A 25,773-nucleotide genomic window follows, 5' to 3' on the forward strand; every position below is an offset into this window, starting at 1 on the left:
AAAAAAATCTCCTTTCAAGTGAACAACTGTCTCCAAGTTTCATGTCATTTATGGCTCCCTTAAATAATTACTCATAGATGAAATTGGCTGAATCCCCAGACTTTTGACTTATCTGTTGTTCCCACTGGACCAACAGCTAGCTCTTAAAATACCTTTTTGGTTTATCTTTAACCCAGAAGCATGAAACTTTTCCTGGTCTTTGGCTGGCTCCTCCCAGCTTCCTCAGCCTAAACAGAAGTCTACCCTGCTGTGGTCACTTTTCCTGCTTCCCACTAAAGAATTTTAGTAAAACAAAAGCATGTTGCCCTCCACTCCCTCCAGCCACCACCCCCATCTAGGGGCCTTTTGTTTTGCAAATCCACTGTCAGGATCCACAGGTGTAAGCAGGGCACCTCCTTTCCCATTTAACAGGCCTGAGAGGTTAGAAGATTAAGGTAGCCTACCCTTCAAAGCATTTTACAAAGATTACCTAATCTAGACAACAATCTTCTGATAGATCAGTGGAATATGAGGCCTATATTTGCAGCAATAATCTGCCCTAAACAGGAAAGGGACTGGTATTTCTACAAACAAGGGGGAATTTAAACATTAATTGGACAGTAGATGATATGTACATTGTGCATGTGAGTTGATATATGCATGTGGATATCAGTATAAATGTATCTGTTGTATGTTTATTATATAATATCTATACAATGATATATATATAAGCACACACACACGTAGACAGCTCTAACTCTAGATATAAACATATATGTCATCAGTGATTGAATTACATCATGCTAAGATTTTTTTTAGGAATTTCTAAAGGCTAGGATCTAGTTTCCTTTATTAAGTCACACCAAATGTTGTGTTAATTCACAAGATTTATCTAAAGTAGAGATGATCTTTATGATATGTCACCATCAGATTTAGTTCTAACCCCTTAATACTAAAAACCACCAAATAATATAGTTCCCCAATGGATTGTACTGCCACTGAGGTCAGGAGAGGACTGGACCAGACCAAACTGCTGGGAATGAGACAGCACCTCACAGCTCCTGAGTGCTCCCAAGTCTCTAGCCCAACCAGAGGTACCAACAGATGACACCTCTAGGCTTGACAGTGAAGAACTGTCCATCAGTATGTTGACAGTATCATCAGCACTCCCTGGAAAATAAACCTCTATTTCTAAAGCCAACTTAGCTGAAGGCCTCTAAAAATAAAGTTATCTAGCCAGCCAAAAATCTGTATGAATTGTTTCAGCTTATAATTTTTTGAAATAAAGTTCTAGTGGGTTTATCAGCATTAGTAAGAAATGTGGGTACAACACTCCTATAGTTATGGTGTTGGTGAGGTATGAAGGGACAGGTAAAGGGGTCTCTGGTTTGACGGCACTGCAACAGTGGATAAATACAATAACCATTAACAAAGACAGGCTAGAATAACCTCTATATATCATGAAATATATTTGTTTGAAAGTTGTCTACTGACATCAGTTTTGAAAAATTTCTGGAGAAACTCCTCACTTTGGGCTTTTGTAAGAAAACATGGTTGAAAGATGAAGCCACGTCAGCATATGTAAACTTCCTCAAAATTGTCTACTTAAAAAAGTTAAGTTCTTTTCTATATTTTATTTATATTTTTCTTTTGTCAAACCATATATTTTTTGTTTTTTATATTTATTTACTTTTTGGATAGAGATGGAAATAAACTGAGCAGGAAGGGGTAGATAGAATGGGTCAGAGAAAGAGAGACACCTGCAGTGTTTCTTCAACATTTGTAAATCATTCCTCCTGCAGGTGAGAACTAGAGTTTGAACCTGACCCAAGGTCATAATTTTCACTTGTGACTAATAATGTTCCATTTTTCTATTTGTTGTGTCCCCATCTCCACCCCATACATAATCATTATAGTTCTCCCACAGTCAATAGGTTCATATTTTTTTTCACATTTGCATATTCAATTGTCTATATTCCATATATGAGTGAAACCATTCTATAGATGTCCTTCACCTCCTTACCTACTTCACTGAGCATAATCTTCTCCAATTCCATCCATGTTACCCCAAAGGACACAGTGTCATCCCTTTTAGTTGATGCATAAAATTGTTGAGTATATGCCCCATATATTTTTTTTATCGTCATCTATTGAAGGGCATTTTGGTTGTTTCCAAGTTTTTGCTATTGTAAATAAAGTGGCTATAAAAATGGGAGTTTTATTATATCTTTTGGGTATATGCCTCAGTTTTATTGTCTTTTGGGTATATGCCTCATAGTAGAATTGCTGGGTTATATGGCATTTCCATCTGTATTTGTTTAAGGATTCTCCATACTGTTTGCCATAGCAGTTGTACCAGTTTACATTCCCACCAGCAGTGTAGTAGAGTTCCGATCTCTCCACATGCTCTCCAACACTTATGTTATCTTGTTTTATTGATGGAACCCATTCTCACAGGTGTGAGGTGGAATCTCATTGTGCTTTTAACTTGCATTTCTCTGATAATGGGTGAATTAGAACATTTCTGCATTTATATGTGGACCATGTGTATCTCTTCTTTAGAGAACTGTCTATTCACATCTTCTGCCCACTTTTTAATTGAGCTGTTCTTTTCTTTTTACTGAGCTTCAGTTCTTTATAGATGTTCAATATTTACTGCTTGTCTGAAGTGTAATGTGCAAATATTTTTTTCCATTTGCTGGGGTTCCTGTTTGTCCTGTGGAATTTTCTTTTGATGTGGAAAAGCTTTATAATTTGATATAGTCTGATTTATTCACTTTTGTTTTTGTTTCTCTTGTCCATGGGGTGGAGTCCAAATATGTCTTTAATGTTAAAGTCCTGAAATGTGTCACCAATGTATTCTTGTGTGTATTTTTACATCACTCCAAGATTTATCTGTTGAAATCCCAAACTCCAGTATCTCATAAGGTGACTGTATTTGGAAATAGTGTTTTTAAATAAGCAATTAAGCTTAAATAAGGACATCTTATGTTGTTCCTAATCCAGTGTGAGTTGTATATATATTAGAAAAAAAAATTAAGACAGACAATGTACAGAGGAAAAACTACATGACAACACAGGGAAAAGATGACAAGCCAAAATGAATCACCTCAAAAGGAATCATTCTGCCAACCTCCTTGATTTTGAATTTCCAACCTTTGAACTGGATATAAATATGAGAAAAATATAACCTTCATTATCTAAATCACATAATTGGCTGTAATTTATAACTATTACTTTAGTAAAACGACGTGTGTGTACATAAACACACACACACACACATACACACACACCATAAAATCTAGAAATCCAAATACAGAAGAAGAAACCAAGGACTCAGAACTGTATAGCCATTACCAATAGGTATAAATATGCACCAACATCTTGCCTTAGCAATGCACCAGGAGATGAAAGTGTGAAGTAAATGTAAAGTAAACTGATAAAGCTGGAGTTTTCTGCATTGAACTTCCTATAGTTTTCTGCCAGATTGGAAGTTAAGATGATTATTCCCTAAGAATAACATTTTAGAGTTGTTGTTTTTTTCCTCTGATGGTCATTTGTATTATTTTTTTTCTTTGCTCCATAAACACAAGTGTTGTCTTTGCTTTTATCTAGTCACCCGTCATGCTACCATAGACTCCTCTATGTTTTGTAAACATTTTTCTCAGATATATTTCACTGAACTTTGAGTTAGGGGAGCATTGAGCCTGTGTTGGAATAGCTATCTGTTGCCAAATATTTTCAAATAGTTTAAGCATTGTAATGTACAGAAACAAATATGTAAAACTGGGAGTAAAACCCAAGAAGTGAAGGAAAGATGTTCTCTAATGAGAAAAGAACTTATCTTGACAAGTTTAGCTTTAAGAAATGGGGTGGTTTCAGTGGGAAAGAAAACCTTTCTTCTAACAGAATCATGATTATAAAAATGACAGTGTCACTATTTTATTAAATGAGGAAGTCTAAAAATAAGTTCTTAAACCAAGTCAGTGCTTTGACTACTCACGAAACTCATGAGACAAAAACAGTAGGGGAACATAATCTTTAACAAATCTGTTACATATGCAGGAGTTTTTCTACAGGAAGTAGATTTCATCATCCTCATTTTGTACATGAAGTGGGAAGAAGGTAAGTATCTATATTGCTGCTGAATGACCCAATAGACATTCCCAACCCTTATCTCTCTTACTACCTCTCACTATAGAAAATGGAAAAGAAATTTTTGCTTTCTACAAAGTTCTAATTACTAATATTTAAAATATGCATAAGCATCCCAAATTTATATCTATGCTCTAAACTTTTAGTCTAAATCCATATTTATATATTCAACTGCCTATTCATTTGTGTTGCTGGTAAGAACATCTATCGGGGGCTGAGCGGTAGCACACTGGCTTAAGCTCATATAGTATAAAGTACAAGGACCCACTCAAGGATCCTGGTTTGAGCCCCTGGCTCCGCATCTTTGGGGGCTGGGGTCACTTTATAAGCAGTGAAGCAGGTCTGCCCATGTTTATCATTCTCTACCCTTCTCTCTCTTCCCTCAATTTCTCTGTCCTATCCAATTTAAAAAACTGGAAAAAATTGTCTCCAGTAGTCGTGGATTTGTAGTGCAGGCATCAAGCCCCAGTGATAACTCTGGAGGAAAAAGAAGAAGAAGAAGAAGGAGGAGTAGGAGGAGGAGGAGGAGGAGGAGGAGGAGGAGAAGAAGGAGAAGAAGTAGAAGAAAAAGAAGAAGAAGGAGGAGGAGGAGAAGAAGGAGAAGGAGGAGAAGGAGAAGGAGGAGAAGGAGAAGGAGGAGAAGGAGAAGGAGAAGGAGGAGAAGGAGAAGAAGTAGAAGAAGAAGAAAGAAAGAGAGAGAAAGAAGAGAAAAGAAATGGATATCTATCTAGGGGGATGGGTGGTAGAGCCAGTGGAGTGCATATGTTGCCATGTGTAAAAACCTTTATTCAAGGGCCCCCATTACCATTACCATTTGTAAGGGCAGTAAAGCAGTGCTGCAGGTATCTCTTTCTGAAATTTTCTCCCCCTTCCTTCTCAATTTCTTCTGTCTCTATCAAATAAATAAATCAATAAATATTAGGGCCAGGTGGTGGCACACCTGGTTGAGTGCACATGTTACATTGCACAAAACTCAGATCCCCACCTGCAGGAGGAAAGCTTCATGAGTGGTGAAGAAGGACTAAAGGTGTCTCTCTGTCTCTCTCCCTCTCAATCTCTTCCTTCCCTCTCAAATTCTGGTTGTCTCTAGTCAATAAATAAATAAAGATAATAAAAAATTTTAAAAATAACTTTAAAAATAAAATAAATCAAGAAATATCTAGCTCATGTGTCTAGTCTGTCCTGAGATACATAACTAAATGTATACTCTGCCAGTTTTTTTAGTCTAAGTAAATGTCCCAGGTGTATTGACTTGAAGTTAGCCATTTGTGCCATCTGTACTCTCATACTCTGTACATATCCATTAGTTTAGATTCACCACCTATGATTCTTCTGCTTATTCCTGCTGTTGCCACTTTGCCCCAATACACATGGGTATCTTGCTTTGATGTGTCCCAGGAGGCTCCATGCATATATTCTGTCATTTCCTTCAGTGTAGCTTCAATATAGCACTCATCAGGAGTCAGTTAGAAATGCAAATATGTAAGTAGGGCACCAAAGTAAAAACCCAGTGGTGAGGGGTAGGCATGTAGCTTCCTGGGCCAGTGGGGGGTGGGAGTGGGCGGGAGGGATGGGTCACAGTCCTTTGGTGGTGGGAATGGTGTTTAGGTACACTCCTAGCAAAATGTAGACATATAAATCAGTAGCTAATTAATATGAGAGGGGGAAATCAATTGTATGTCTCAAAAGTTTCTCAAAAGACAAACTGAATCTTTTTAATATATAGGCTATGTATTTGATATGCGGACTCTCTCAAAAGCCTAGACCAAGTAGATTAGAAGCTTCCAATAGCACAGCTATATACAAGATACTGGGTACTGTCCAGCAAACCATAACAAAGGGACTTTTCAAAGTTAACCCAATTAACAAATAATGTGATGATAATATTAACTATTGAGTGTCTTTTTGAACCCTAAGACAGCAGGAACCTCACATCTTCACTATAGAGCCCCTACTTCCCCCAGTCCTGGAACCCTTGGATAGGGCCCACTTTCCCGTATGCATCTCCCAATCCAAACCAAATAACATTGCATCTGCCGATCACAACCTAACCAAAGCAACGATTGCTACCTCAACATGCTTCACCTCAGAATGTATCCAGAGACTTCACGTGTGGAATGACAACCCTTCAGCTTCATTACTCGGGTGAGACCTTTCCTTTAATAGTACACTCTAATTTCATCTCAGGTAGTTCACTTTCTAACAAAGTCCCATAACCTAGATATACACCAGTTTCTGTGAGAGAGAGCTTATGTGCACACGTATCCATAAACTACTGCAAAATATATACCTGAAAGCAGGACTACACTAGAGTTTGCAGTTCCAGATGCCACCAGGATGCTGGCTAGGCTTCCCTGGATTGAAGACCCCACCAATGTGTCCTGGAGCTCAGCTTCCCCAGAGTCACACCCTACTAGGGAAAGAGAGAGGCAGACTGGGGGTATGGACCGACCAGTCAACGCCCATGTTCAGCGGGGAAGCAATTACAGAAGCCAGACCTTCTACCTTCTGCATCCCTCAACGACCCTGGGTCCATGCTCCCAGAGGGATAGAGAATGGGAAAGCTATCAGGGGAGGGGGTGGGTTATGGGGATTGGGTGTTGGGAATTGTGTGGAGTTGTACCCCTCCTACCTTATGCTTTTGTTCACTAATCCTTTCTTAAATAAAAAATTTAAAAAAAAAAATCAAAAAAAAAAAAAAAGAAATGCAAATATGCTCTGGAAAGGGAGGGAAAGAAATAAGCATAAAAGAACTTTAGAGTCCTGCTGCATAATGAAACTATACCCATCTGTCAATGGATACACTGTAAAATGTTAACCCTCTAAATAATAATTTAAAAAAATGTAAATATGGCCATGTCCTTCTGTTTGCAATGGTTCCAAGACTTTATGTATCAATCATAACAGAAGCAAAGCAATTACATAAGCCCCAAAGGCTCTGTGGTCTGTTCACCTCACCTCTCTGGTATTTTTTTTTCTTTTAATGTAAAAAACAAAGAGTCTTTAATTTCTTTTCTTTTTTTTTATTTAAGAAAGGATTAATTAACAAAACCATAGAGGGGTATAATTCCATACAATTCCCTCCACCAAATCTCCATTTCCCACCCCCTCCCCTGATAGCTTTCCCATTCTCTATCCCTCTGGGAGCATGGACCCAGGGTCATTGAGGGTTGCAGAAGGTAGAAGGTCTGGCTTCTGTAATTGCTTCCCTGCTGAACATGGGCATTGACTGGTCTGTCCATACTCCCAGTCTGCCTCTCTCTTTCCCTAGTAGGGTGGGTCGCTGGAGAAGCAGAGCTCCAGGACACATTGGTGGGGTCTTCAGTCTAGGGAAGCCTGGCTGGCATCCTGATGACATCTGGAACCTGGTGACTGAAAAGAAAGTTAACATACGAAGCCAAACAAATTGTTGAGCAATCATGGACCCAAAGCTTGGAATAGTGGAGAGGAAGTGTTAGGGGGGTACTCACTGCAAACTCTAGTGCACTTCTGCTTTCAGGCATATATTTTGCAGTAGTTTACGGATACGTGTGAACATATGCTCTCTCTCACAGAAACTGGTGTATATCTAGGTTTTGGGACTTTGTTAGAAAGTGAACCACCTGAGATGGAATTAAAGTATACTATGAAAGGAAAGGTCTCACCCGAGTAATGAAGTTGAAGGGTTGTCATTCCACACGTCTTCTTCTTCTTCTAGCATTTGCCCTTCTTCCGTAGCCAGTCAACAGCATCAGGTTGAGCCTGATGTAAAGTTTCGAGACATCCTTTGAATCTGGAGAGGTGGAAGTCGTTGACTATGTGGGTCATAGTGTGTCTGTAGCTTCAGGGGAAGTTCAGGTCGTCTCTGGCTCCCCAGCGATGGAACATAGCGGCGCACCGGCCATGGCCTGTTTGATAGCGATTGAGGAGAGCCCAATCATAACGTGCTAGGTCAAAGCCGGGTTGACGCTTGCAGGGGTCTGTGATGAGGTGTTTGTTCTTTACCTCACGTGAAGTCTCTGGATTCCGAGCGTGAAGTCTCTGGACACAGTCTGAAGTGAAGCATGTTGAGGTGGCAATCGTTGTGTTGGTTAGGTTGTGATCGGCAGATGCAATATTATTTGATATGGATTGGGAGAGGCATACGGGAAAGTGGGCCCTATCCAAGGGTTCCAGGACCGGGGGAAGTAGAGGCTCTATAGTGGAGATGTGAGGTTCTGGCTGCCTTAGGGTTCAAAAAGACAATCGATAGTTAATGTTATCATCACATTATTTGGTAATTGGGTTAACTTTGAAAAGTCCTTGTTAGGGTTTGCTGTACAGTACCCAGTATCTTGTATATAGCTGTGCTATTGGTTGCTTCTGATCTACTTGGTCTAGGCTTTTGAGAGAGTCTGCATATCAATTAAACAGCGTATATATTGAAAAGATGCAGTATGTGTTGTGAAAAACTTCGAGACATACAATTAATTTTCCCCCTCTCGTATTAATTAACTAGTGATTTATATGACTACATTTAACTAGGAGTGTACATAAACACCATTCCCACCAACAAAAGACTGCAACCCATCCCTCCCACCCACTCCCACCCCCCACTGGCCCAGGAAGCTGCAGGTCTACTCCTCACCACAGCGTTTTTACTTTGGTGCCCTACTTACAATTTGGTCAGGTCCTGCTTTTAGTTTCCCTTTCAGATCTCCTTAGTCAACTTCTGTTGATGAGTGGGATCATCCCATACTCATCTTTATCTTTCTGACTTAGCTCACTTAACATAATTCCTTCTAGCTCTGTCCAAGATGGGTCAGAGAAGGTGGGTTCATTGTTCTTGATAGCTGCATAGTATTCCACTGGGTATATATACCGCAGCTTTCTCAGCCACTCATCTGTTGTTGGGCACCAGGGTTGCTTCCAGGTTTTAGCTATTATGAATTGTGCTGCTATGAACATAGGAGTACACACCTCTTTTTGGTTGGGTGTTATGGAGTCCTTGGGGTATAACCCCAGGAGAGGAATTACTGGATCTTATGGAAGGTCCATGTCTATGCTTCTGAGGGTTTTCCAGACTGCTCTCCACAGAGGCTGGACCAATTTACATTCCCACCAGCAGTGTAAAAGGGTTCCTCTGACCCCACAACCTCTCCAGCATTTGTTGCTGCTGTCCTTTTTGATGCATGCCATTCTTACGGGAGTGAGGTGGTATCTTAGTGTTGTCTTAATTTGCATTTCTCTGACAATCAGTGACCTAGAGCAGTTTTTCATATGTTTGTTAGCCTTTTGGATCTCCTCTGAGGTGAATATTTTGTTCATATCCTGTGCCCATTTTTGGATGGGGTCATTTGCTTTTTGGTGCTAAGTTTGCTGAGCTCTTTGTATATTTTGGTGATTAGTTTCTTGTCTGATGTATGGCATGTGAAGATCTTCTCCCATTCTGTGAGGGGTCTCTTTCTTTGTTTAATAGTTTCTTTGGATGTGCAGAAGCTTTTCAATTTGATGTAGTCCCATTGGTTTGTTTCTGCTTTAGTCTTCCTTGCAATTGGGTTTGATTCATCAAAGATGTCCTTGAGGTGTAGGTGGGAAACTGTTTTACCAATGTTTTCCTCTAAGTATTTGATTATTTCTGGTCTGACATCTAGGTCTTTGATCCATTTGGAGTTGATTTTTGTTTCTGGTGAGATAAAGTGGTTCAATTTCATTATTCTGCATGTTACAACTCAGTTTTCCCAGCACCATTTATTAAAGAGAGCCTCCTTTTTCCATTTAATACTATGGGCCCCCTTATCAAAGATTAGATGTCCATAGGTGTGGGGATTTATTTCTGGGCTTTCAATTCTATTCCACTGGTCTGTGTGCCTATTTTTGTTCCAGTACCATGCTTTTTTGATGATGATGGCTTTATAATATATTTTAAGGTCTGGGAGTGTGATGCCTCCATTTCTGTTTCTTTTCCTTAAGATGGTCTTGGAAATTCTAGGTGTTTTCAGGTTCCAGATAAATGATTGTAGTGTTTGTTCTATTCTCTTAGAGAAGCTTGGTGGAACTTTGATGGGTATTGCATTAAATTTGTATATGGCTCTGGGGAGAATATTCATTTTGATGATATTTATTCTTCCAATCCATGAGCATGGGATATCTTTCTATTTCTTGGTATCAGTGTCTATTTCCTTGAGTAGCGACTCATAGTTTTCAGCATACAAGTCTTTCACTTCTTTGGTCAACTTTATTCCTAGGTATTTGATTGATTTTGCTGAAACAGTAAACGGGAGTGATTTCTGGATGTCTTCTTCTTCAGATTTAGTGTTTGCATAAAGAAATACTACTGATTTTTGTACTTTGATTTTGTAGCCTGATACCTTGCTATATTGCCTAATAACTTCCAGTAGTTTTCTGTTGGATTCTTTAGGTTTTTCTATGTATACTATCATATCATCTGCAAATAGTGAGAGCTTGACTTCTTCCCTTCCAATCTGTATTCCTTTGATTTCTTTCTCTTGCCTGATTGCTATGGCAAGAACTTCCAATACTATGTTGAAGAGTAACGGTGATAGTGGACAGCCCTGTCTAGTCCCCGATCTGAGGGGGAATGCTTTCAGGTTCTGTCCATTGAGTATGATGTTGGCTGTAGGTTTGCTATATATAGACTCCACTATCTTGAGGAATTTCCCATCTATTCCCATTTATTGTAGAGTTTTGAGCATGAATGGGTGTTGGATTTTGTCAAAGGATTTTTCTGCATCTATTGAAATAATCATGTGGTTTTTGGCTTTGCTTTTATTGATGTGGTGAATGATATTACAGATATTGAACCAGCCTTGCATTCCTGGGATGAATCCCACTTGGTTGTGATGAACAATCTCTTTGATATGTTGCTGTATCCGGTTGGCCAAGATCTTGTTTAATATTTTGGCATCTGTGTTCATCAGAGATATTGGTCTGTAGTTTTCCTTTTTTGTTTTGTCCCTATCAGCTTTTGGTATCAGTGTGATGTTGGCTTCATAGAAGGTGGAAGGGAGTATTCCTGTTTCTTCAATCTTATGGAAAAGCTTAAGAAGTATGGGTACTAACTGTTTCCTGAAAGTTTTGTAGAATTCGTTTGTGAAGCCATCTGGTCCAGGACTTTTGTTGTTGGGGAAGTTTTTAATAACGGTTTCAATTTCTTTGTCTGTGATTGGTGCATTTAGATTTTGTAGTTCTTCTTGGTTCAGTTTTGGAAGGGCATATGCTTCTAGGAATTGTTCCATTTCTTCCAGATTCTCTAGCTTGGTGGCATATAGTTCTTTATAGAAGTTTCGCAGGATTCTCTGGATTTCTATGGTGTCAGTTGTGATATCTCCTCCATCGTTTTCAATTCTATTAATTTGAGTCTTCTCTCTTTTTTGTTTGGTGAGTCTGGCTAGGGGGTTGTCAATTTTTTTAATCTTTCAAAGAACCAACATTTGGCTTCATTGATCTTTTGTATGGTTCTTTTATTTTTGATGTTGTTTATTTCTGCTTTAACTTTAGTGATTTCTGTCCTTCTGGATGCTTTAGGGTTCCTTTGTTCCTCTTCCTCTAAGTCCTTGAGGTGTGCAGTAAGGTCGTTCATTTGAGCTTCTTCTTGGTGTTTAATATGTGATTGTATGGCTATAAGTTTCCCTCTCAGTACTGCTTTAGTTTTGTCCCAAATATTTTGATTGGTTGTGTCTTCATTTTCATTTGTTTCCAGGAACATTTGACTTTCCTGCTTGAGTAAGTCTCTAACCCAGTGGTTCTTAAGGAGTATGTTGTTTAGTTTCCAAACTCCGTGACTTTTAATAATTTTCTGTTTGTTGTTAAATGTTAGTTTTACTCCACTGTGGTCTGAGAAGATACTTGGGATGATTTCAATGCTCTCGAATTTTTTGATGCTGTCTTTGTGGCCTAACATGTGGTCTATCCTTGAGTATGTGTTATGTGGATTTGAAAAGAAGGTGTATTCCAGTTTTTTGGGGTGAAGGACTCTGAAAATGTCCAAGAGGTCTAGTCTGTCAATCACTTCATTCAATTCTCTTGTATCTTTGTTGGTTCTCTGCTTAGTTGATCTGTCTAAGTGTGAGAGTGGGGTGTTGAAGTCTTCCACTATTATTGTATTACTATTGATGTATTTTTGAAACTCTTTCAGTAAGTGCTTGATGTATTTAGATGGTCCCTCATTGGGTGCATAAATGTTAATAATTGTTAAGTCTTCTTGGCTGATTGATCCTCTAATCATTATGTAGTGTCCTTGCCTATCTTTTATTACTTTATTTAATTAAAAATCTATCATGTCTGAGATGAGAATATCTGTTCCTGCCCTTTTTTGTGGTCCGTTAGCCTGTATGATAGTTTTCTATCCTTTCACTTTAAGTCTGTGTTTATCTTGTTGTGACACACGGGATTCTTGCAAGCAGCATATGGTTGGGTTATGTTTTCTGATCCATCCCCCCACTCTGTGTCTTTTGTTTGGTGAGTTTAAGCCATTGACATTTATTGATATTATGGATTTAATGTATTGTACTGCCATTGTTCAAAAAAATTTTTTTTTGTTTGCTCTGATATATTGCCAGTATTATAGTGATGTTCTTGTTTATAAGAGGTCTTTTATAACCTCTTTCAGGGCCAGTTTGGTGATGGTTGCCTCCTTTTACTGTTGTTTGTCTAAGAAGATTTTGATCCCTCCATTGAGTTTGAATGAAAGTCTAGCAGGATATATTATCCTTGGTTGAAACCCTTTTTCATTCAGGGCTCCATAGATATCTTGCCATTCTCTTCTAGCTTTTAGAGTTTGAGTGGAGAAGTCTGCAGATAATCTTATGGGTTTTCCCTTGTATGTGACTTTTTGTTTCTCTCTTTCAGCCTTTAGGATCCTTTCTTTATCCTTATTTCTTCTCATTGTGACTATGATGTGTCTTGGTGTCTTCAGGTCTGGGTTGATTCTGTTTGGTACTCCCTGGGCCTCTTGAATCTTGATGTCCTTTCTGTTATTCAGGTAGGTCTGGGAAGTTTTCTTGTATTATTTCCTCTAGAATGTTTGCTTCCCCTTCCTCTCTTTCTTCCTCTGGCAGGCCAATTATGCGAATGTTACTTCTTTTGAGATCATCCCATATCTCTCTGTTGTTGCTTTCAGTGTCTCTCAATCTCTTTTTAAGCTCTTTCACCTCTTTCTTCGTTTTCTCTAACTCATCCTCTGTCTGACTAATTCTGTTTTCTGCTTCTGTTAGTCTGCTTTCCCTTGCCTCAGCTTCTTTCTTCATTATAGCTATTTCATCTTTCAGTTCTCTAATTGCCTCAAGATAATCATTATTTTCCTTGGGGGGGGTCTCAACTGTTGTTTCCCTAATACTGCTATTCCTTTCCTCCAATGTTGTTTTCATTTCTTTTCCAAAAGGTGTGGTCAGAGCTCAAGCCACTAGCAGCTTCTCAATCCGCCATCTTCCGGGAACCTCCCTCTCTGGTTTTTTTTGTCTCACCCTCTCACCTGGATCACTTTGCTCCAACCACCTGAACATTCAGCTAAAACTTTGGACCTAATTTATCCCATGGTTTTTGCATGGTTTACTCCCTTCATGCCTTCTCATCTATATTCATATGTCATCTACTTAGTGATGCCTTTCCTGACTAACTACGTTTAAGATGCAGCCCCTTTCCCACCTGTAACATCCCACCCCCTATTTGATTTGATTTGATATAAAGCATCTGAGATAGGTAACTTACATAATAGAATGAACACCTTTCCCAAGTTTGTGAGCCAGCACAACATGGAAACACAACTGACAGCACGTGGAAAATCCCATGAATGGTGGTGCAGGGCATTGGTGTCTCTCCTCTCTTATTCTATCTCTCTTTTCCTAAAATTTAAAAGAAATATGTCTACCAATGTATAAGAATTGAGGCTCCTGGACAAAAAATAATATTTTAAAGCATAATTCATCAATAGCATTACATATTTTACTTGTTTACTGTCAGTCTTTCCCAACTATTAACAGAACATCAGCCTCAAGTTCTGCTTTTATACAAAGCTTTCTTAGCCACTAATCCATCACAGTGCATCTGGTTTGCTTCCAAGTTAGGAGTATGACAAATTGTACTGCTATAAACATAGATGTACAGAGATCACTTTCAATAAGTGTGTTTGTTTCCTTTGGATGTATCCTGAGGAGAGGAATTGCCAAGATCATAGAGTAGGTGCATTTCTAGCATTTTGAGAAGTCTCCAGACTGTTTTCCACAAGAAGATATGATCAATTTGCATTCCCACCAGGAGTGTAAAAGTGTTCCTTTTTCCCCCCACATCCTCATCAATATTTGTTACTATCTTTTCTAATGTATGTCATTCTCACAGATGTAAAGTGGTATCTCATTGTTGCCTTTCTTTGCATTTATCTCATAATTAATGACTATAAACACTTTCTTAGGTATCTACTGGCCCTTTGGGTCTCTTCTTGGGTGAAGATTCTGTCTATATCATCTCCTCATTTGTAATGGGCTCATTTAATTTTTGTTGCTAAGTTTGGTGACTTCTCTAAAAATTTTAGTTATTAATCCCTTGTCTGATATATGCCATGTTAATAACTTCTCTCATTCTGTAAATAATGAAAGAAGTTATTTTTTTACAGTGCAGAATTACTCTATTATAAAACATCATATAAACTCATAATTCTTATGCACTCATCAGTTAGGTGTTTGAACTTATGTTGAAAGATATCTAATACAGAGATACTTGTTAAAAAAGAAACAAACTAGGAAAGTCTTTCATGAATATTACAGATATGCATACCAGTATATTTGTATATTCTTTTATAAAGAGTCTTTGAGTTTGGGTTGTGATTTTTTTTTTTTACTGTTCAGAAGCTTTTCAATTTGATGTAATCCTATTTTTTAATTCTTGTTTTTGTTTTCCCTGCAGGTGGACTTTAGTCTCCAAAGATGCTTTGAAAGCTTACATTGAAAAGAACTCTTCCAATTATTTTTCAAAATAATTGATGATTTCTAGTTTAATATCCAAATCTTTGATTCATTTGGAGTTTACTTTTGTATGTGCTAAAAATGTCATGGTCAATTTTCATTCTTCTGCATATTACAACCTAATTTTCCCAACATCAATTGTTGAAGGAACACACTTTTATCCACTTAATTTTTAGGGATCCTTTGTCAAAAAAAATAGTTGTCTGAAGGCACGGGGGATTATTCCTGGGTTCTCAATGCTATTCCACTGTTCTTTAAATCTATTTTTGTGAAATTAGTTTTATGATATAGTCTGAGGTGTGGAACTGTGGCAGAAACATCCTTATTTCTTTTCTCAGTATTGTCTAGGCAATATAGGTATTCTATGATTCCAATTTTTGCAGCTTTTGTTATATTCTCTTAAAGAAATTTGGTAGGATTTTCAAAGGATTTGCATCAACTCTGTTTGAGATTCTTAGCAGAACAGTCATTTTGCAGATGTTAGCAGATGCCATTTCTATGAGGTATAGAGTTCTTCCAACTGGTAACTTTGGCTCAAATTGACAAACTCATCAAATTGGCAAACTCTCTTGCAAATATGTTGAGAAAAAGCTGAAAGCTAAGCTCCTTTATATACTATCATCCTTCTTTCCTTCTCTCTTTCACAGAGGTGAGATTTGTATCATCATCTAATACATAAACTGACCTGATTACTTCAAAGACAGGATACAATAAAAACTAATCACCCCTGGGAGTCAGGCAGTAGCATAGCGGGTTAAGCACGTGTGGCACAAAGCCCAAGGATCATCAATAACAACAATAATAACTACAACAACAATAATGACAAGGGCAACAAAAGGGAAAATAAATAATAAATATTTAAAAAATTTAAAAATATATCTAAGATAACTTTAAAAATACAAATAAAAGATTTCTTCTCAGACTATCTGAATCTGAACCTCTGAGGATAAGCAACCTGTGCACCACTGTTTCCTTAAGAGTACAACAGGCTGTTCTAATCTGCAGTCAAGTTTAAGAATAACTGCACTGATTTGGAGACTTTTTAACCAAAACTTTAGCATTCTAAGCAATGTTTATTCACCTTAATGTTTGTATGCCCAGGACAAAACAAGAAATATATTCACATGGCAATATTTACTTTACGACCACAAAAAATGTCTCACACCCGAATCCTGGGAATCTCTGCAAGACTAATTTGAGAAGATATATTTTTGGGGATAACATGAAATTCCAAAATCCAGATATTTTCTTTTTTCTTACCATTCCTCTTTTTCAACTAAGAATTTTAAAAAATTAGATAAAGCTTGATAAAATTTTAAACATGTATATACACTTATCTAGCATTACCCATATCAAAATGTAGAACATTTTCAGTTTTTCCCAGAAGACAAGGCCACTTGTTTTGTGAGGACATGTAAAATATACCAAATCTAGCAGATGGCTTGTCTCTGATGTCTAATGGGATAATTTTACATTATGTCGTTGCATCATGAAGTAACTGAATGTAGTTCTTCCATTTCTCTTGCAACTATCATACATGTTTTCTTATTCTTTTGGAAAAAGAAAAAAATTGTTCCTAATTTTCCCTTTTAAGTCCCAGGAATATTAGTTCTATAACCTCACTCCACATCAGTTCTCGACTATGTGGACAGGATCTCTCTTCTTCACTTGTCTAAAAGCAACTTTTCCATGCTTATATATATATGTGTTCAGTGAATGCCAAACAACTACATGATACATGAAAGAGAGGGCAAAAGATATGTTTTTGAATTCAAAAGATTTTTTTACCATGTAGGTTGCTATGGTAGTGAAGCTGGGTTAAGATACATTCTAATACACTAGAAGTATTTGGTAATTATGAGGCAGAAATATCAACACTACAAAATTGTCAAGTATTGCTTTAGAAATCAACCCACTAAAAACTTAGAGAGAACAGAGGAAGTCGAGTAAAGACGTAATAACAATGTGAACTGATTTAAAACAATGTGATCCTGGCACAGCTATTGACACAAATATTGTCAAAGGATATAAATTATGGTGATGTTCGGTATTATACCGCAAATCCTAACAAAGGGATTTTTCAAAGTTAACCCAATTACCAAATAATGTGATTATAACAACAACTATCTATTGTCTTCTTGAACCCTAAGACAGCAGGAACCTCACATTTCCACTATAGAGCCTATATTTCCCCTGGTCCTGGAACCTTAGGGTGGGGCGCCCTTTCCTGCATGCTTCTCTCAACTCATACCAAACAATATTGCACCCGCCGATCCCAACCTAATCAACGCAACGAGTACCACCTCAGCATGCTTCATTTCAGACTGTGTCCAGAGACTTCAGGTGTAGAATGATAACCCTTCAGATCATTATTCGGGTGAGACCTTTCCTTTCATAGTATTCTCTAATTCCATTCCAGGCGATTCACTTCCTAACAAAGTCCCAAAACCTAGATATAGACTAGGTCCCATGAGATAGAGCGTATGTTCACACGTATCCATAAACTAGGGCAAAATATATACCTGAAAGCAAAAGTACACAATAGTCTGCAGTGAGTACCCCCCAACACTTCATCTGCACTATTCCGGCATTTAGGTCCATGATTGTTCAACAATTTGTTTGGCTTTGTATGCTAACTCTCTTTTCAGCCACCAAGTTCCAAATGCTAGCTTGATGCCAGCCAGACAGATGACCTCACCAATGTATCCTGGAGCTCTGTTTCCCCAGAGCCTCACCCTACTAGGGAAAGAGAGAGGCAGACTGGGAATATGGATCAACCTGTCGATGACCATGTTCAGCGGGGAAGCAATTACAGAAGCCAGACCTTCAACCTTCTGTATCCCACAATGACCTTGGGTCCATACTTCCAGAGGGATAAAGAATAGAAAAGCTATCAGGGGAGGGGATGGGATACAGAGATCTGGTGGTGGGAATTGTGTGGAGTTGTACCTTTTTTCCTATGGTTTTGTTAATGTATCCTTTTTAAATTTAATTTAAAATTTTTTTAAATGTGTTCCTGGATAAGTAATTAAGTCCTTGAATGATGTAGAGAGGAAGAAAGAGAGCATTCCAGATGTACAGAAAGATTTAAGTAAAGCCATAAGGGCAAGCAAGTCATGTGAAATGAAGCATATACTCGATATCTGGGCTGGTTATAGAAGGAGAGAAGTAAAAACAAGTCAGCTGATGAAGGTTCTAAATTGTAGACTGAATTATTATATTATTGGATGTCCTGCAAAGAGCATTTGCAAAAACTAGTTCTGGCAATAATGTGGAGGACAGAGAGAAGTACTGAATGCCAACAAATTGACTAAGCTCTGTTTCTATAAGCTAGAGGCAAAATTGGTTTGGAGTGGTTCGTAATAGTGACTGTGAGCAAGAGATATATTTGCCCCTCAAGACTTTAGGTGAAAAGAGTAAGTGTCCAGCATCAAACTTAGAATATTGCCATTAGTCACAGAAATGGGAACTGGGGCTGAGATATCCTAGCAGGTAAAGAGGAAGACTTGTATGCCTGTTTCCAGGTTCATTCTTGTCTCTGGAACAGTGGTCTGGTCTCCTTCCCTCCTCTTACAGAAAAGTCTACCTTACATTAAATAAATAAAATAAATCTTTAAAAAATGGAATGGGGGAGTCAGGTAATAGCCTAGTGGGTTAAGTGCACGTGGCATGAAGGACCAGCAGAAGGATCCTGGTTCAAGGCCCCGTCTCCCCACCTGCAGGGGAGTCTCTTCACTAGAGGTGAAGCAAGTCAGCAGGTGTCTTTCTCCCTACCTCTCTGTCTTCCCCTCCCCTCTCCATTTCTCTCTGTCATATCCAACAACAACAATAATAACAATAACCACAACAATAAAACCACAAGGGCAAAAAGGGGGAATAAATAAATATATATATTTTTAAAAATTATTTTAAAAAATGGAATAGGCAATTGGAACTGAATGACCACTTGAGGAAGGAACTTATACTTTTAATTTTATGGTTATTTTTGCATCAGTTATGCTTTATGGCTATTTCTTTAACAACTCCAATCTCACATGCAGAATGACTGAAGCACAGAGGACAGTGGATGTAATTTGTTCTCTGCTCTGGGATAGCTTGAATTAGTCAGGCTCTATTACATAAAGTTAAGATTGTTTTACTCACACTTGTTAACTTCTAGAATTATTTGATGTAGTTATACATTTGCCCTCCAGGAAAAGTATGAAAGAGATAATTAAGATAAATCTGGAGAAACTGGTGGGGCCAGCACTTTCCAGCTGGGTAAAGGGAGTCTTTGTAGCTTAAAGATTTGACTGAGCCCTTCTCTACAAACATTTGAACATCTCTGATATAAAGTCAGTAAAGAAAAGCTCTAGGACCTCCTGTAACTTCGTGTCAAACTTTAATAGCACCAAAAACTAGACAGCGGGGATGATCATGTCTCTTTAAAAAGGTGCCAGATGATTAAGAATTGTGTTTATATCTTATTTGTAAATATACCAGCAACGATAGACACAGACAGAACACATTATTCAGGGTGGGAACACATCACAGACTGGAATTTGTAAAATTCTCACATGCCATAGGCAGTATTTACTTAGTAATTGCCCTGGTGAAGAACTGGTGGTCTCTTTTTCCTGAGTTATTAAATACTGAGCATTACTTGAGGCAGAATAGCAGACCTGAAGGAGAAATAACAAGGTTTGGCATGACCATTCTCAGACAGAAGGAGTGGGAGAGTACATACCACCTGTAGGGTTTCTAAGCAGCAGACCGTGGACATGAAAATAACAGAGTCAACCAGGCTTTACCAGATCCCTGAGGGCACATAGTGTTCTCGAAGCAGCACAGAAGAGGACATGGGAGTCAAGTGGCTTTTTCTGATAGATATTTCTCCAGTACACTGTTAAGGTAATTCATGTAGCTGAGTCATAATATTTGTTATCCTCCAGACAACAAAATAGATAGATAGATAAATAGATAGATCATAAATAAGTAAATAAATGAGAAAAGAGAATTGAAAACATAAATAGTAAATAATGAATTTTTTTTCAATATGGAATTTTTTTATGCAGAGTCAGAAATTTCACTTGACTGCTGAACCCCCTCCCCAGCTAGAGAGAGAAAGAAGAGATTTCATTAGAGACAAGACACTACTCCACCGTCCACTGCTCCAGCAAAAAAAAAAAAAAATTCTAATTTTTTTCTTTGTTTCTCTCATAAATTGTAATCAAGGCCTCATTCATGAAAGGTGAGATCTCTATTGCCAAGCTACCTCCCCAATAACATGGAGTTTTAAATGTAGATTTGTTTATATGAATTTTTTATATAAAATGAAAGATTCCTACTATAATATATATGTGTCCATTCTGCAGGTGCTGAAAAATACAATATATTTTGTTATCATAAAACTACCACATTTCTTTCTTTCTTTCTTTCTTTCTTTCTTTCTTTTTTTTTTTGAGTGTTCCAAAGCAAATGGTGCATATTAATAGTTCATATAATGAAGTTAAGCATTAGTGTTATGCCAAGTCACCACCATAAACAGGCATCTTGTTTCGTGTTGAAACCCACTTTGGCAAGGGCATTGGTTTAATGGTAGTAGGAAAAGTTCACAGTCAGATATGAGCCTTGCATTTTTTAAATCAAGGCATGCCATATAGAAAAGTAGAAAAATAATAATCATTTTGACATATTTTGGTTTGCCTAAGTCATCTTTGTATTACAGCTAGTCAATAATTCTGTTACAGTTGAAACAATATTGTTATTGCAATTGTTAAAAACTATTTAAAAAAAATAGAAAAGCCAATAAAGGGGGGCCAGATGGTGGCGCACCTGGTTGAGCGCACATGTTACAATGCACAAGGACCTGGGTTTGAGCCTCTGGTCCCCACCTGCAAGGGGAATGCATTGCAAGTGGTTAAGCAATATTGCAGATGTCTCTCTGTCTCTATCACCCCCTTCCCTTTCGATTTCTGGCTGTCTCTATCCGGTAAATAAAATAAAAATAATAAAAAAAAATTTAAAAAAGAAAAGCCAATAAAGGTTCCTTGGTCCAAAATAATGTAACTGAAGTTGGGATTGACTGAAAATCATTACCAGAGAGGCACAGTGGGTATCTCTGTTTTCAGTAAGTGTTATTTCCGGAACTCCCATGCATCTTCAGATTTTCTCAAGCTTGACCACACATATACTGTTAAAACTTGATCACCTCAGAGCAAAGCATTTCTCTCTTATGTTGCAACATTGGACCCAGCTACAACAAGAAATATGAACTTCATTCATGAGTGACTTGCTTGTGATGTCTAATAATTCAAGCAAGGGTTCTATGGCATGGGAAAAAAAGACTAAAAATAAATTTTGAGATCTTCAAAGTTGATTCCTTTAATGTTCTCATATAATATGTATGTAGTAATGATAAAAAATGTATATGTGTAATCATATATAACTAAGTACAAAGTAGGACAGATGTGAGAAAATGAAATTGAAATAAGACTAAATGGTCATTGTGTGGATTTAGAGTATGAAGAGTGAGAGCTGAATATCAGAGCACGTTTTTTTTAAGGTTTTTTTAAATCTATTTACTTTCCCTTTTGTTGACTTTTTATGTTTTATTATTGTTGTAGTTATTGTTGTTGTTATTGATGTTGTCATTGTTGTTGGATAGGACAGAGAGAAATGGAGAAAGGATGGTAAGACAGAGAGGGGGAAAGAAAGACAGACACCAGCAGACCTGCTTCACTGCTTGTGAAGTGACTCCCCTGCAGGTGGGGAGCCGGGGGCTCAAACCGGGATCCTTAAGCTGGTCCTTGAGCTATCAGAGCAAGTTTTATAAAGGTTGAGGGACAAGGGGAAAACAATCAGAAGACTATATCCAAGAGATTATTAGTAAAGTAAAATTAAAAGATAAATCGTATGGGACCAGGCAGTGGCACAACTGGTAAAGCACACAAGTTACCATGTGTAAGAATATCATTTAAAGTCCCCTGGTCCCCACCTGCATGAGGGAAGCTTCATGAGTGGTAGATTAGGTTGCAGGTATCTATCTCTCTTTCTCTCTCTCCTTTCATTCCATTTACCTCAGTCTCTATTAGAATGTTTAAAAAAAGGAAGGAAGGAAGGAAGGAAGGAAGGAAGGAAGGAAGGAAGGAAGGAAGGGGAACAGAGGGAAGGGAAGGGAAGGGAAGGGAAGGGAAGGGAAGGGAAGGGAAGGGAAGGGAAGGGAAGGGGAGGGGAGGGGGAGGGGGAGGGGGGAGGGGGAGGGGAAGGGGAAGGGGAAGGGGAAGGGGAAGGGGAAGGGGAAGGGAAGGGAAGGGAAGGGAAGGGAAGGGAAGGGAAGAAAAGAGGAACAGACCTCTAGGAGCTATATATTCATCATGCTGGCATCAAGTCCCAGTGATAACGCTGGTGAGGGGGAAAAAAAAAGGGTAAATCATAGATAATAGTATAGTCTTCTTTTGCAATAACAAAAGATTATTGAGAACAGTAAGAAACAGTACACATGTCCCTTCACGTGTACACATATTACTGTTTGTTCCCAAAGATGCCTGTTTCCCACCTTCTGTAAAAAAGATTATTTAATTTAAAGAGAAGAGGAATATGTCTTCAAGCTTGAGGCTACAATAAAAATAATTTCTCACTTTGGAGTTTTTGACATTCCTTTTATTGTTATGGTATTTGTTTGAAGGAAGCTAGACTATATAGAAGTATATTTCTTAAAGACCCAGAATCCCTCTGCAAACAGAAGTAGTAGAGTCACCTTATGATAAAGACAAATCTATTGTTCTTCTAGATTCTAAGTGTTGAACAAATAAAAACAAACTAAAGATACCTCTGTGACCAAGAATAAAGCAACCATAAAGTAAAACATAAGTGGCCAAGCCCACTTTACTGTGGCATTGTATAAGTTTCTCAAATAAAATTGTACCAAAAGGCAGCTTTAAAGGCTTGTCATCAAGTTAAGATGGGGAGAAAAGTTCTGGCTGGCACTTCACCAGTCAGGCCCATTAGAGGATTAATAGTAATTCAAAGAAGAAAGAGGAGGAAAAAGAGGAGGAGATGAGAATGCAGAATGATTCCTGATTTCAGCATAAGTCTGAAAGTTCTGAAGTTCTAGTTCCAAATTACTAGCTACATACCTATTGTTACCTGCACTACTGTTCTGACTCCTCAAACCCATCCTACACCCCAAACCAGCTTCATCTACAGTCACACATTCTTTCGTTGACTCATTTAACAAATATTTATCATGCCTCCAGTATGAGCTAGGCACTCTGTTATGCTTTGAGGGTACAAAGATGAAAAGACAGAATCAAGCGTAGGAGGGACTTGTAAATCAACAATTAGAGTGCAGTGTGATAGCAGAGACACCGAGGAGGTGGAGGCATGCCCAAGGAGACCACACAGGTGGGGGGCACCTAGCTCAGCCTAGAGGCAACAGTGGAGCAGGAGAATAGCATTCCTGGTATGAAAGAACACAGTCCTTTTGAGATCAACAACTTCAGGAGCACAAGGTACACTTGAAGGAACAACAAGAGATAGAGACAATGCATCTAGTTCAGGGAATCTTAAAGACCCCATTCTTCCCAAAGTTTTCTCATTAACTCAGTGCTTAGAATATTCTCAATTCTCATCCCTAATAACTTTAGAATCAAGTTTCAATTGGTACCAAGATAAAGGAATTCAGTACCTGAACACTATTTGACATCAATATTTTAGCTTAAATCAACAAGTCCTGAGAGAATAACAGATTAAACAAGAAAGTAATAGGCAGGAAAAAGAAAGAAAGAAAGAAAGAAAGAAAGAAAGAAAGAAAGAAAGAAAGAAAGAAAGAAAGAAGTTCAAGAATAGTTCATGAATAAAATGGTTGTAATGAGACAGTTCAGTAGGATATACAAAATCAGGAAAGATGACCCTGAATGCCTGTGTGTGTGTGTGTGTGGGGGGAATTTCTATCTATAAAGATAAGTACAAAAAAAATAAAATAAAATAAAAGTACAATATATAAGAAAAAAAAACAGAACCATAGAAACAAGCAAGATCATTTTTGCCAACTATTTTATTTTGTTTTATTTTTATGCATTTCCTTATGTATTTTTCATTTTTATATGCATTTATATATTTTTATAAGTTCATTTAAGTTAAAACCAGAAAATTCTCACCATAATCATTATATTTTTAAAGAGAAAGCCCTCTTCTGAAAGCCTACACCTATTTAATGAGAGCTGAATCCAGGATCAGAGTTATCATAGTCTTTCTCCCCACCTTTCTGATTAAGCAGTATAATGTAATAACTGTAACATTCTAAGGGAGCCTTTGAATCATTTAGGAAATTTATCAAAATCTAGATTCTGATATAGCAGATCTAGGATTCAGCCTACAAATCTGAATTTTTGTAATTTCTCAAGCACTGTTGAGGTTGCTGATCCAAAGATTAGCTTGGAACCATCAAGGTCTAGAAGGTTGAGCTCCTTTGCCTTTCTTTTGTCTATTTTTCTCATTTCTGTGTCTTGAGTTACTGTCCTAATTTAGATCCATTAGGCTATCTACTAGAAAACTGCTAATTGACACAGTCCACACATAGCCCCAACATTAAACACACACACACACACACACACACACACACACACACACACACACACACACACCACAGTAGTGCTGGGACCTTATGCAGAGAAGCTAGCACCACCTCAGGCCAATATATTCATTCTTTTTATTCTAGGTAGTTAGAGGAAAGGAACAGAGACCACAACACATTTATTGCATTCACAGAGTTCCCCCTCAGTGCCATATATAGGATCCTGTGTGGTAGTAGGGTTCTTTTTTTTTTTTTAAGTTATTATTTATAAAATGAAAACACTGAAAAAACCATAGGATAAAAGGAATACAACTCCACACAATTCCTGCCACCAGAACTCCATATACCATTACCTCCCCTGATAGCCTTCCTATTCTTTAACTCTCTGGGAGCATGGACCCAGGGTCATTATGGGGTGCAGAGGGTAGAAGCTTCTATAGTTGCTTCTTTGCTGAACATGAGTATTGACAGGCCAATCCATACTCCCAGCCTGTTTCTCTCTTTCCCTAGGGGCAGGGATCTGGGGAGGTGTGGCTCCAGGATTCATGGTGGGGCCGTCAGCCCTGGGAAGTCTGGTTGGCATTATGGTAGCATCTGGAACCTGGTGGCTGAAAAACAGTTAGGATAGAAAACAGAGCAAATCATTAACTAATCATGAACCTAAAGGCAAGAATATTGCAGATGAGATTTGGGGTCTTCATTTTGGAAAAAGCTAGTAGGTCTATTTTAGGTATATTCAAAGGGACCCATGACCAAACTAGTTTTTGCCTGTGCTTGACACATAATATCCAGGTAACCTAAGCAATTGTCTGGTGAGGGGGGAGAGAGTGTCATGGTTGGAAAAAGGACCAGAAAGCTGGATCAGGGAAGAGAATAGCTCCCAAATATGGGGAAAGTATATAAGTATTGTTAACTATAAACCCCATTGATCTGATCTGGGGCCCATGCTCAGCACAGGGGCCTATGTAACCTCTGCATCCCTGTAGGTGTGAGCTCACATTCCGTGATCATGACTAGGAACATTCCAGGCTGTGCCGATTCCAGGACACATCATCCTTCAGTGATAGGCAGAATATGCTATCCAACCTCCCTTCAGAGAATGGAACATTCCCTACCATTGTTGATTCTGATAGGGGCCCACAGAGC

This window comes from Erinaceus europaeus, chromosome 4 (assembly GCF_950295315.1).
Source record: "Erinaceus europaeus chromosome 4, mEriEur2.1, whole genome shotgun sequence".
Lineage (NCBI taxonomy): Eukaryota > Metazoa > Chordata > Mammalia > Eulipotyphla > Erinaceidae > Erinaceus > Erinaceus europaeus.